The sequence below is a fragment of the Toxorhynchites rutilus genome, chromosome 3 (assembly GCF_029784135.1).
Source record: "Toxorhynchites rutilus septentrionalis strain SRP chromosome 3, ASM2978413v1, whole genome shotgun sequence".
Lineage (NCBI taxonomy): Eukaryota > Metazoa > Arthropoda > Insecta > Diptera > Culicidae > Toxorhynchites > Toxorhynchites rutilus.
In genome coordinates, this window is record NC_073746.1 from 224,167,677 (window position 1) to 224,181,200 (window position 13,524).

Below are 13,524 nucleotides of genomic sequence, written 5' to 3' on the forward strand. Positions count from 1 at the left end.
AAGCCACACCCGGCGCTGTGCCACGCATTTCGCTAAAATTAAATTCAAAAGGTATCGAGTTACCTTTACGAACGAATTTATAATTTTTTTGTCATTTATTTCCATCTCAAAAATGCTATTAGTTACTATTACCTGTGTATAATGTGCATTTTAAATCCGGTTTGTTGAGTTTATCTTGATGTGAATAATTGATATCCACGATTCACCACTGGACTTTTACGATAAGATTTATTAGGTGTACCTGCATGTTTCTTCGGTTTTACAACAGATGGCGTAACTTGATTATTATTCCATTGAATCATATTTCCAAACATTCGTTGGAAAATTACTGTCATTGCGCGTCTTTTTCAGTATATGTCAAAAAGTTGAAGCGTAAACAGCATAGTTTTTTGCCACTTCGAATATGTCTAACTTAGTACCAACGAGAGTGTTTTTGCGGTTTTTCTATTTCAGTATGAAGAAAAAAGCCGCGGAAAATAACCATTTTGGTGGAAGTTTATGGTGACCATGCTCCAACTGAGCGAACGTGTCAGACGTGGTTTGCACGGTTTAAAAGTGGTAATTTTTATTTGGTCAAGATCCGTCACAAACGCAACAAGAACTTACAGATACACTTGGAGTAGCTCAGCAAACCATATCCGATCGTTTAAAAGCAATGGGAATGATCCGAAAGATAGGACATTGGGTGCCACTAGACGTCGAACGCTGAAATGGGCGGCCCTATCCCACCCACCGTATTCCCCAGACATTTCTCCGTCCGATTACTACCTTTTTCGATCGATGCAACATGGCCTTATTGACCAGCACTTCTCCAATTTTGCTGTACAAAGAACCGAAAATCGGTCGATCTGTTGATAAGTTTTTCAAAGAAGTATATTCTTTTTTTTATCCCTTTTTGTTTATTTTAGGCTTATTAGCATTTTAGCTGTAACAGAGCCGAATTTTAATTGTGTACATGTCACATATTTATCATATCTATAATTAGCACATTACACAGTTGCCATTTTTCGGTGTTAGAGTATTTTCTTCTATACAAATGGTACACATTTACACAGTAGCCATTTAGGCGTAAGAGTTTTCTATCTGTTCTTCCATTATCCAGTTAAGACTGGACAGCGGAGACAGTCGTTGATCCATTGTTGAGTTATTTATAGAACAGCAGCCCGATGTTTCTTGCAGAGCAGTTGTATGGATGAATCGATCTTATTTCGACCGTGGATCGATCTCCATCGCTGATGATTGTTGCGTGGACGTAGTTATTCTGTAACAACACAAAGATGGTCAATGGGGGCCCTGAGTTTTGAACTCACGATCGATCGCTTACTAAGCGAACGCGCAACCAATGTGGCTACGGAGACCCCCTAGTAGTATATTCCTTGAATTCAGCGAAAATATGAGAAAAAAAACTAAATATCTCAATGCAAATCTTCTTGAGTTTTTGATATGTTATATGAAAATGTCTCAGATTTCCGGAAATGATATAAGCAGCTAGGGTCTCTGTACACCTCCAAAACCAGAGTAAACTAATATTCTAAGGGTTTCACAAAAGAGTAGCCATTCGAAGTCCGACTCAATACTTTTCACATACAGTTCACTTAAATACCATCCATTTGCTGGTAACAGATCGGGAGTAGGTTCAGCGATTCAGAAGCAATGAGTTTTCAAAAATCGTCAAAATCGGTAGTGTCGAATTATTAGAATTTCCTAAAAAATTCTGAACAAATCAGAGCAATTTCTTCGGTAGATTCGGTTTCTTTCATTGAATTGTTGTTATAAATAGCCGATTGTGCCAAAGAACAATACGTAACATGATGAAACATTAGGAAAAGTTTAACATCTCTCCGTGATCTCCAGGTATTGAGTTTAGCGAGTTTTGTTTGTGTCTATACTCGTAAAAGATTTTCAAAGGAAACCAAATCAATTCAAAGTAAATCGCTCAGATGAAAAGTGTTACAACGCTGGCGATTTGGTTGTATGGCGATCTTTTCTCTGCCCTCCTAGTTCTAGCGTTTTGGCGTGCTTCCAAAACGAAAAAGATAGATTTTTTACCTGTACGGGAAATGAATCAAATATTCTTTTGAATGGCGAAAAATTACAAAACTAGGCAATTTCAATTGATTATGGTCTGCTCAGAACAATATATATACAGGCAAACCTTTTTTTTGTGCGGGGGATAGGGGAAAAAAAATCGCACAAAAAAAAACCGCACAAAAAAAGGTTTTACTGTAAATTGAATTTAACTGTTGTCTGTAGTACACGGTGTACCGTTTCTGAGAAAAGTCGGGATGGTCCTGAAACGATCATCTGTTATTGTTTCGTTTTTTTTTTCCAAAAATATATATTTTTATCAAGGCTCATATGGCGTTAGCCTCACGGGGCCGGGAGTTCAATACTTTGACAATTTTTCTTATTATCTATGTTAGTAATATGTAACCGATCACTCGCGGTTGGCTCGAGGTTAGTATTACAAGTGTTTTCGTAATTGGGATGTTGCTGTCTCCAATGCTCTGTACGTGTGCCCGACACGGGATACTTCCTATTGGGATGCAGCTGACCATTAATCAGCAATGCCCCCTAGTCTGTACCCCATATCTAGCGTGGTGCGTCTTTCTCAACTCGAGGAATCCAGGATAGAGTGGTCACTAGCCGACGCAATCATCAGCTCGTGTAGAGTTGTCATGAGCGGTACAACCTTTGGCTCTTGTTGAATGATCAGTGGACTGCACAACCTTCGGCCCGTGCATCTGTAAAGAGTGTGTGTATGTATTGCCGCGACTAAGTAAAAGTTTATCGATCGAATAGGAGGGATATGAAACGGGGACACAACGAAGGAAACATCATTAAACGTTGACATCGGCGTTTCTGAGGAACAGGTATAGATGAAGCAGAAGATCAGGATCACGGCTACCTAAGTTATCCAGGACGGAGATATCCGATTGTCTGCCTTGTGCTCTCAGTGCTCTAGAGAGCTGAGAGCGAGCAGCATGGAACCGGATACACGACCAGACAACATGTTCGATGTCGTGGTAGCCATCGCCACAATCACAAAGATTGTTTGCTGCGAGCCCAATTCGATAGAGATGCGCGTTTAGGTTGTAGTGATTGGACATAAGCCGAGATATCACGCGAATGAAATCACGACCTACATTCAATCCCTTGAACCATGCACTCGTCGAGACCTTAGGGATAATCGTGTGTAACCAACGACCGAACTCATCTTCACTACACATGCGCTGCCAACTTACGAGCGTATACTGACGAGGAATGTGGAAAAATTCATTATAATCAATTTGCCTTTCAAAAAGTTGTTTCGTTATTATTTATCACGTTCACTTAACTTCCGATTTGGCCTCTTCTTCCCATTTTTCAATACTCATGAACCCCATCGACCAGTAGAACACATAGTTGAAGAGTTATACTATACATTTCAATGCCGTTGTAATGAAAGGTCGTTGCAATTCAGGGCCACCTTCTCCTACTGAACTTGAAAAATATTTTTCAGACGAAAGCTTTTGATGTTACTTCGATCACTGGCGTTAAAGACACCATCTCCCATTTTTCGGGAAGTGACGAAAAGTCCATAATCTAGAAATCGAAAATTGACCAAAACCAGCATTTTTGTTTTGTGTAGGAGGTTCAGTCGATTTTTTTTCTTACATTACAGTGTTTGTTCTTTTATCAAATTAACCCTCTACCGCCCAAGTTTTTTTATTTATCTAAATAAAGTTGGTATTGTTTCCGTAATTTTTTAGCTGTTGTTGTTTCATTCGAGAGGAATTTTACGCTTCACTCGCAATCGCCTTTCTGATAAACAGCAGCATACTTTAATCGCACCTGTTTGCATTTAAGCTATCCTTTGCTTGATTTATGACACCCCAGACCGTAAGTGGAAGAACGACGAAACCGAGGTCTCCGGAAGGGAAACTGCGAAGTGGGAAAATGAAACCAATTGAGGAAAGAGCTACACATTCATTTTTGCGAGCACGACGCACGGACAAACGATTGATTGGCATATAACGAATGCCCCGAAGGAAGCGGCATTTTCCAGTTTCCCAGAAAGGCGTCCGGGTTATATGATTTATGAGAGAGACTGCTGGTAAATATAGGCCCGAGTGCTAACCCCCAGGATATGTAGTGTGGCAAGGCAGGTTTGATGACGAGATGGCGATATGTAACGATAATGGGTCATACGAAACTCAACATGCAAAATTGAGGGGCACGAACTGATGAGATACGATAGATTTTCTGACGCACGGACGTATCGAAAATTACGACCAAATTACAGAGGAGTGGAAAGAAGTATTGGTTGTGATAAATTAGTGAGGTGAGCACTCGTTTTATAACGCCAGAAACCATGTCTGTAGAGAGTATACCAATGTTATCAATCCCCAGTGGTTTCAAAATTTAACAACAAATGATAAATCTGCATTATTATTCCGTTAACATAGTGAATAATTTTTGCTAGACTTATTTATGGTCTTGTTGATTCAGAACAATTTAGATTTTTATTAGTTACTCCTATTGATATATCGGATAGTCCACTTAGTTCATTGTAATAGAGGTACAACTTCTCAACTTCTCCCATAGTTCATTCCCCCTCTCTTTAGTTTCGAGCTTTTACACATCGTTGTTGCTAATTGCTGGTGACCCAGTCTTCAGAACGCAACGCGGTACTGCTGTACAACAAGTTTTCCACACTCGATTGAACTCTCACTCATTGTATTCACATGCGCTCTGGTGAATGAACACTCACCGATACATCAAATGTTTTGTTGTCAACATCAATCATTTCAAGGTTCGAACATCGTTACTGCAACGTGTTCATATACTGAATCGCGTTCGAATTTAGTTGTCTTCTTTCTTCGCCCAAGCGCATACGATTGGTAGTGATGCAGCGCCGTTGTCAATGTGATTTGCTTAAAACGACCGAAAACAATACAGGGCGCTAGAATTTGATATGTGTGTATGTGTAAAATAAGACCCGCATCACACGAGTGAGAAGCGATGTTCTCATGTTTAATGAGTTTGGTACACTTCGTTCCAAGAAAGAACGTTAAAGAAGAAAGAAGAAAGAAGAAAGAAGAAAGAAGAAAGAAGAAAGAAGAAAGAAGAAAGAAGAAAGAAGAAGAAAGAAGAAAGAAGAAAGAAGAAAGAAGAAAGAAGAAAGAAGAAAGAAGAAAGAAGAAAGAAGAAAGAAGAAAGAAGAAAGAAGAAAGAAGAAAGAAGAAAGAAGAAAGAAGAAAGAAGAAAGAAGAAAGAAGAAAGAAGAAAGAAGAAAGAAGAAAGAAGAAAGAAGAAAGAAAGAAGAAAGAAGAAAGAAGAAAGAAGAAAGAAGAAAGAAGAAAGAAGAAAGAAGAAAGAAGAAAGAAGAAAGAAGAAAGAAGAAAGAAGAAAGAAGAAAGAAGAAAGAAGAAAGAAGAAAGAAGAAGAAAGAAGAAAGAAGAAAGAAGAAAGAAGAAAGAAGAAAGAAGAAAGAAGAAAGAAGAAAGAAGAAAGAAGAAAGAAGAAAGAAGAAAGAAGAAAGAAGAAAGAAGAAAGAAGAAAGAATAAATGAGAAATAAGAAAGAAGAAAGAAGAATAAAAAAAGAAGAAAGAAGAAATGAGAAATAAGAAATAAGAAGAAAAAAGGATCGACAATTATTTCAAATATTGCAATGTGGCGTACTCAAAGAGCTCGATCATTTATATCGGCGATCCGTGTCGGGAAACTGGAACTTTCTTTCACACGGTTACTTATTTGACCGCAGAGGAACGGAGCGGAATCGAGTATCTTTTTGTTTGATTGTTGAATTTGTGAATTTGTTTTCATTCGTTTTTTCAGTGTTTTCAGTGTTTAAAACAATTCGCTACCATTGCATTGGAACGGTGAACTTCTTAATAGATCGAGGGTCTAGAAGAATTTGGATTGATGATATAGGAATCGGTTCTTGGCAACCGCTAAGTTTAGATGACCCCAACTCGTAGCGGGCTGGATCTTTCGTGTTTTACAAAAATGGGAGCGACTCGTGCACTGGATTTGACTGAAATGGGACGAATGCGTAAGGTTCAATCAGTAGCGGTTCGCGACGACCGCAATTTTTCTTAAACTCCCGATTACAGCAGCTGTTCCGCCAATCAATTTAAATTATGAGCCAAAAAGCGAGAAGGTCGCAGACGAGAGCTTCGTCTGTATCGTGTTGAATACAGAGATACGGTGATTGTAGAGCGTCAGGTTCGGATGAACATCAGCTCATTTGGAAAATTTTCAAAAATGAATGAAATGATGTTTCATTGGAGTATGGCTTAAAATATCGGAAATAAATACTGCAGATATAATAAAATAGTCTGATGCGAACTGATGCGATATTCTGTTGGAACATCCAATCACACCGGTGGTTTCGGTGCAAAAATAGCACTGATGATGGTTCTAAAGCACTTCATTGTACTCCTAGATGTTCATTCGTGTTGATGGAACAGCCATCTGAGCCAGACCTCTTTAAAAAACTCTTTCCCAAGATATCAATCTTCCACCTCCAAAGTTACAAATTAAAAAATACGTGACTAGTTTCGTAAGCCAGAAGAAAGCAATACTGCCCAGGTTGAATTTATTTTCATCTGAGAAGATCACCTAAAATATTGAACCCGATGTTTACTACACAGTTTTACGACTCGCAACATTGGAGATGATGGAATTTTCTCAAAGAGGCCTGGTTTAGATAGCCATTTACCAGTTTTTAGCACCAGAACCACCGTGATAAATGCTTGACACTTGCTTCGCTACATACAGAGTGTTTCCACTGGAATATGTTTCACTTGATACAAGTTTTTTTGGTCAATTTTTATGGATAGTACTACAATTTAACAGTATTACAATAATGCTGTAATCTATATAAATAACATGGAAGGCCAAATATGTTGCTGAGAGCGAAACCCGAGGAAGGAATCGTCCGATTTGAGCCGTCTTCATTTTGTTGTAATCGTTTTTGTCCGTAGATCAATATTATGGTGAAACACAAATTTGAATTTGAAAGAGAGTTTGGAAAAAAATAATTCTCATATGTTTTACAATTACATCGTTAGTAGTCTAGTTGGAACTCGCGTTTGAGGAATTAAGCATCGTGTTCCGCTGGTGGGAAGCGAAAATGGCAATAGATTCTCAGGTGGAATAACGTGCTTTGAAAATAAAAGTTTTGAATGAAAATTTTTACGTGAAGTAAGTGAATCAAGAATCTTGAGCGAAAAATTTTAGATTATAATGAAGAGGTACTTGGAAAGTTATAGTAAAAGAAACTTGTAAAGGTCCAATTAAAAAATCCATCAATGAAGAATACTGCGATTAAATCTACGAACGTTTGCCTTAGTGAATGTTCGAAAGAATTCATATCAAAAATCAATTTTGAGCGGGACGAAGTTCACCGGGTCAACTAGTAATAAATAATAAATATGTCGGTGTTTTGATTGAACTCCCAGTCTGGCACTAAATGTCACACAGATTGTACACTAACAGATGTAGCCAACCTGTTAATGAAAAAAAACTCTGGATGGGACAGTCTTCAGATTTTTTATATCGTTTCGCTTGAACAATCCCATAGAAATAAATAGCAAATATAAATAAAAAAAAGTAAACATATGCTAAGATTTTCAATCGGTAACAACAAATCAGTGTCTAATTTTCCATCATCCCGTATATTTTCATTTCGTCAATTTCGGAACCTGAATAAAAACCTTCTGGGCCATATGGCAGCCGATAAACTGTCCCTAGCTGTGATTGACAGTCCGATAATGATCTTCGAACTACTCCCATTGCTACGAATGCTCGGCGCGGCACACCCAGAAACGACAAACAATGCCTTCTGCCGATACACAGAAACCGATTCTATTTGCAATGTGGGGGAAAACAAAAGGAAGAAAGTAATGTAAGATCATCAGTGTTTTCCCGGAACGAAAGAATCCTTGATAAATAAAATAGGACATGTAGTGAAGCACGCAAACGGGGCAAACGCCTCATGTGCACCACCAACAGCAGCCAGGTTAAACGGAAGGTGCAAGCAGGTACCCGGCGATTATAAATAAACCGAGCTAATGGATGTGGAACGAACGGACGGATGTTTTATTGGGTCGAGGGACAATGACATATCTCGCTGCGTCGTATGTTATTGATTTAACTTATAACTAATTCGGAACTTATGACCAATCCATCCAACCAACCAGTTTTTCGAAGCGTTCCGTTAAATGCAAAATAATTTGGAAAGCTACAGCTATAGAAATGATAGGAATGATCAGCGGATTTTTAATGAGCTCATTGAAGAGCACCCTTTTAACGAAACTCAAATACACGCTCAGTGTACTTTCAAACCACATCAACTGTTCGTACATTTTATTGTATAATGTAAAATAATTTACATTCTGTCAAATATACACCGGGAAATTGAAATTTTAAAATCTTCCTGCTGAACATTTTTCAATTTTTTTTAGAGTTGGTACTACTGTCAGTGATTTTAATTGTTAATTTTGAGCGTGATTTTTCATTTAGTTTGTTCACAGCGTAACTAAAGCCTCTTCAACTTCAACAACAAGATCAAATAAAATTGAATCGTAATATAGCTCGACATAAATATATTTAATTTATTTTAAACCATTGCATAACAACGTATTCGAACAATGGAAGTCATGAATTTTAGTTAGTTTGTTTGCCCAAAGTGGTTCGAATTTCGTGACGGGTATGCTGATTTTTTTCACATCATCAACAAAATTACTCACATAGATAAGATAATCAGCAGAATCGCGACGCTTGGTTCAGAATTAGTAACCGTTTTGAGAATTTTGTGAGTTTAAAACCGTTTTTTGTCTTTCTTTTTCAAAATTGAGCTCGGTGAAGAAAAAGCGGTAATTATTATCGAGTTCTAGTTCAGAAAGCGCGTGATGTTGCACATTAAAAATATTGATTAGGTTTTTCTGCATTGATGGAGTCAATTGTAAGAACGATCTGCAGTGGAACATAGTTAGATTGTATATATAACTTGGGACCGCGAGTAATCGGTTTCCTATTTCATTAACCATAGAATTAAGGAAACAACATGTTAATATATGCTAGTTGAAATATAGTTAAGAGTTTGGTTCCTTTAAACTTATGTAACTGAGCCTGTAAAAATAAACGGATTAATAAAAAAAAACATGACTATTCTGCACACTCTCTAATTTGTGTCTGAGACTAGACATGACAACTGACTTCTTGCTTTTCTTTTTACTTTTTCTTCGATGAATTACGAACAATAGGGATGCCAAACCACGCAAGATGTCAAGATTTCAAATGTTATAAGATTTTTGAAGATTCAAATATGTCCTATATATCATATATTTCCTGAACTTAACCAAATACTGTTACCAAATACATTTGGTTGGTTTAATACGGAACTGTCATCTATTTTGCTACAAATTGCATATTTTATTATTCTTTGTCCTCAAACCTAGTTCAAGTAGTACTGTAAGAACATTAAGTAGAGGTATATTTTCAAATATCGAACAAACTAATTCAACTAACTTCTTTTTATCTAGAATAGAAGGGATGCACGAATAATGAAGCTCTTGTGTCAAATAATTCGAGGTTCATAAAACAGTAAAACGAAATCTCGTGAGATGAAACGAACACAAATTACCGAAAGCACACAGAAATAGGTCGAAATTATGCAATCGGATCAAAATGTAAGATAAATATTAAACCTCGTTTTGCCATGAAACATCGTTGAAAAGAGATCAAAAATAAAAATAATAAATTGTGCTCCTAACTCGAAATCTATGTGGTACAGAGAGTTGTCTCTAATCCGACATTCCGAGGCACCACTCAGTGTCGTATTAAAGGCGATTGTGACCTGTAAATATCAAAAAACACAACACAATGTGAAAAACAAGTGAAAACAGTAATATCATTGAAAATCTAACAATTAACCTCCTAAAAAATTATCGTGTTGCAGAAACTTGCACAAAGGATGTTTATAAAAATGTCCAATCATTCGTGTCGCATTACAGGTCTGTCCAATTAGATAGATGTCGAAATCAAAAATGTCTAGTTTGAGAGAAACAGTTTTATGCCAGAAACCAGTTTTATGCCAAGCGTTCGAAACATCGAACAGCAACATCGATAATTTTTCATGGCTTTGGAAAGCAACCATATGGTAGGGTTTTGGCATCAAATGATAGCTTAGTCTATTAGCTACACCCTATTATCAATTTCTTTCAAATTTTTATCACTTTATTAAGCATAAAAATCGGTTTAAAGCAACTATGTGCGGAAAGTACATAACCTCACATAACCTAATAAAAAACAAAGCCTTACAAAATTCAAAAATATGTAAACTTTTGTACAATATCACTTGAATAAAAGATCACGCATTGTGATGTAGGAAAAATGGCACTGGATTGAACCTCCTACAGGAACAAAAATGTAGGATTTGGTCAATGTTTTTGTTTGGCGCTTTTTTTTAATTTTTTGCATTTTTCGGAAAACGGAAGAACAGAAGAAATAATTCTTGAAGATTGAGGTTTCTGTAACGCCAATAATCAAAATTACACCAATGGCTTCTGTTAAAAAAATAATTTCTTTGTGACGGTCACTTTGATCTATATTAATAAATTAGACATATTGCTTATCTTTTATGCCTCTTCATAGTCGTCATTTAACTCAAGCTCAAAACAACTAATTTTCATTAATTAGAAAACATCGAAAAATGTTTATAAATTTTGTTGTTCTAAATAAATTGATTTTCGAAGCATTTTTCCCATATATTTTCTAGTTACCTACGTCTCGATTTTTTCTGGAAAATCAGGGAATATCATGGAATTTTATTTCAGGAATAAAATTTGTAGTCGACACGAAGCTGGTTCGAATTTGACCGAATTCGACTGGAATCGACACCTCTGTTGTCTGGTATAAAATAAGATCTGTCTGATTAATTTTGTGTACGATAAAAAATCTAGCTCTTTTGTAGTAAATGGTTACCATATGGTTATCACTTCTAAGATTCAACTACCCTATGAATGTGACCCGCGTACGAACATTCCTCTGACTCTGTACTTTTCCCTACAATTTAATCTATAGCATGACATCTATGTCCCCAAACGAATATTGATAAACTAAAACAAATTTGTTCTGGTTATAGTAACAAATTTCAATATATGAACACGAGGTGGTGCTTAACCTTCACAGTTTCGTAATAAAAATCAACACGAGCGAGATAATTCATAAGGATACAAGCAAACATAGTTCTGCTCGATGAAGAAATGCTAGATTATCGATCGTTCTCTGGGATATTGCCTGTAAACAAATCGAAACAGGAGCATTACAGTGTTGCGCGTATTGAATGTTGCGACACCTCTATCTGGTACAACTATTTGTATAATTTCATCCCCAAATGGCGTGGTATTGCAGCGAATAATAGATACTCTGGCGATTCCCTCCCACCCGAAATATTGGCTCATATTCTCCACCTGCGAACTAGCAACGTTTCTTGCTACTTTGCCGAGCGCAAGTAAAAGCAGCTGAAAAAGAATTTCCACGAAGGGGAAAATTAATGCCCACTTCCCTGAAGCGTGGCGCACTGATGATTTTCAGAACAGCACACAGCGTTTGTCTAGCATGGTTACGAAACGCTGTGAAGTGTTTAGCTTTGTCAATTCGAGTTTAGCAAGTTCGATGGTGGGTTTTTTTCGGATGTGTCATCATCGACGGGCATTTCAGCAGAATGCGTTCGCTCTGGCAGAGCAGATATATACACGTTGGAGGTATTTTTCCAGTTATCTTCCCAGAACTCCCGGGCGAGGTTTTCGATGCGACTGGATTCGGTGAAGCGAACAATTTAAGGTGAACATAAACTTTTCCCCGAACACAATACAGAGAACGAAACTTGGGATTTGGATGAATATTCAGCGAAACTGTCGAGGTTTGGGGGCAAATTGGAGATTGGCATCAGACGGCGCGCGTGCGTTCTGCGACGATTTTTGCAGCTTTAGCATATTCGAATATGTTTGTTTATAGGCGGAAAAGCAGGGTAAAAAGATGAAGTAAATTGAGTTGTCGGAGTCATTTGGAAACAGCTGACGAATTGATTCCATTTGATTTTATTGAGTACGAAAAATATGAGACGAAACGCCATATTGGGGTAGTGGGGGCAAATTGGTCATGAGGGGCAAAGTGGTCACCTGCTTGTTTGGTAGTATAACTATTGACTATAGAAACCGTATTGAAAGTCACCTTATGTTTGAAGAATTTGATGACTTTTGAGTCACCATGTACTTCAGTAAGGCTGACGCATGTCAAAACACAAATAAAAACAGAAATTGCTCTCTCGATAGCCATTCAGCCGTTGTTCTGTGCGCATGGTATCTAAGGAATTTCTCGTGAAAATCAGTTTATTCAATCTGATATATTGGACAAATCATCAGTTTGAACACCTGTTCACATATTCTAGGAGAGGTGAACGTATATTTTGTTTAACCTCAGCGATTAATTAGCATAGAAATTACTTTAATGTTTGGGGGCATAGTGGTCCTAGGTGAATAACGACTTACAATGTTCTGTTTATTGTTTTGTTAAGCTGATATACCGCATCACATTCTGCTCTTGAAGAAGATCCTTTTGTGACTTTGACCCTGGATAAATATGCTACTGCAACTAAACGGAGCCTCATTATGCGGAACGTTATATGTTTCTTACTACGTTTTTGTATGCATGAGAAAATTTAAATCGAGACTCTAGGTGAATAGGCCAAGCTTATTTCATACATCTACCTACTATATCAAATATGATTTGAACAAATTTGGACGAAAAAAAACACGCATGAATTTATCCCATTTAGCTTGATATGTGCGAGTGACCACTTTACCTCCAAGCAAAATAACTGTTCGATTTTTTCTAATGATGAAAAGTATACTATTTCAATTTTTTATAGTAAGCGCCATTATGTGGACGCAGGAAATGGGCATATTCCTTAGGGTCGCCACTATGCCCCCACTTCCCCTTCAAATAATCTATATTTCCTCCAGTGAATTGGTTTCAGGGATATGATGTCCCTGTGCATGCGTACTCTTGGAAGGCACTAACGACGTTCCAGTCGAACTTTTGCCTTCTCAACGTAGCATTACTTGTGTCATTTTTATGAGTAGTACTTGGTTGAGAGTTCTATGCCGAATAACACGCCTTGAATGGACTCTGGAATGGCAAGCCCTAGAATACGCGTGACCACAGTGACCAGAACGGGAATCGAACCTGAACCCCCGGCATGATAGCGTGGGACGCTAACCACTTGTTTCGGATTTAGTTTGATTTGTCATTTCATCATGAATAGACAGAAACCTGAACAACGCCTGTGAATTGTGCACATTTTTTACTGAAATCATGGGACAGTCCATGAAACTCATCACGCTTTTCATCCGATTTACTTTGAAATGGCTTCGAATCTTTGACTACACTAGCGTTGTCAGAAAGCATTTCATTTTCGACAGAAAACATGTCATGTCCTGCCTTGAAGCGTCAAATAGGCAAATAATATC

The 13,524-nt window shown here is 37.5% G+C and overlaps 2 protein-coding genes across 4 annotated transcripts in view; one reads left to right on the plus strand and one right to left on the minus strand.

Annotated features, from left to right (window-relative positions):
- Window positions 1-13,524, minus strand: part of LOC129775723 (fibroblast growth factor receptor 3-like) — an 81,837-nt gene that overhangs the window by 46,747 nt on the left and 21,566 nt on the right. The gene's annotated exons all lie outside the window — the stretch shown is intronic.
- The window catches only part of LOC129775722 (acetylcholinesterase), a 208,857-nt gene that overhangs the window by 44,579 nt on the left and 150,754 nt on the right, over window positions 1-13,524 (plus strand). The window lies entirely within an intron of this gene.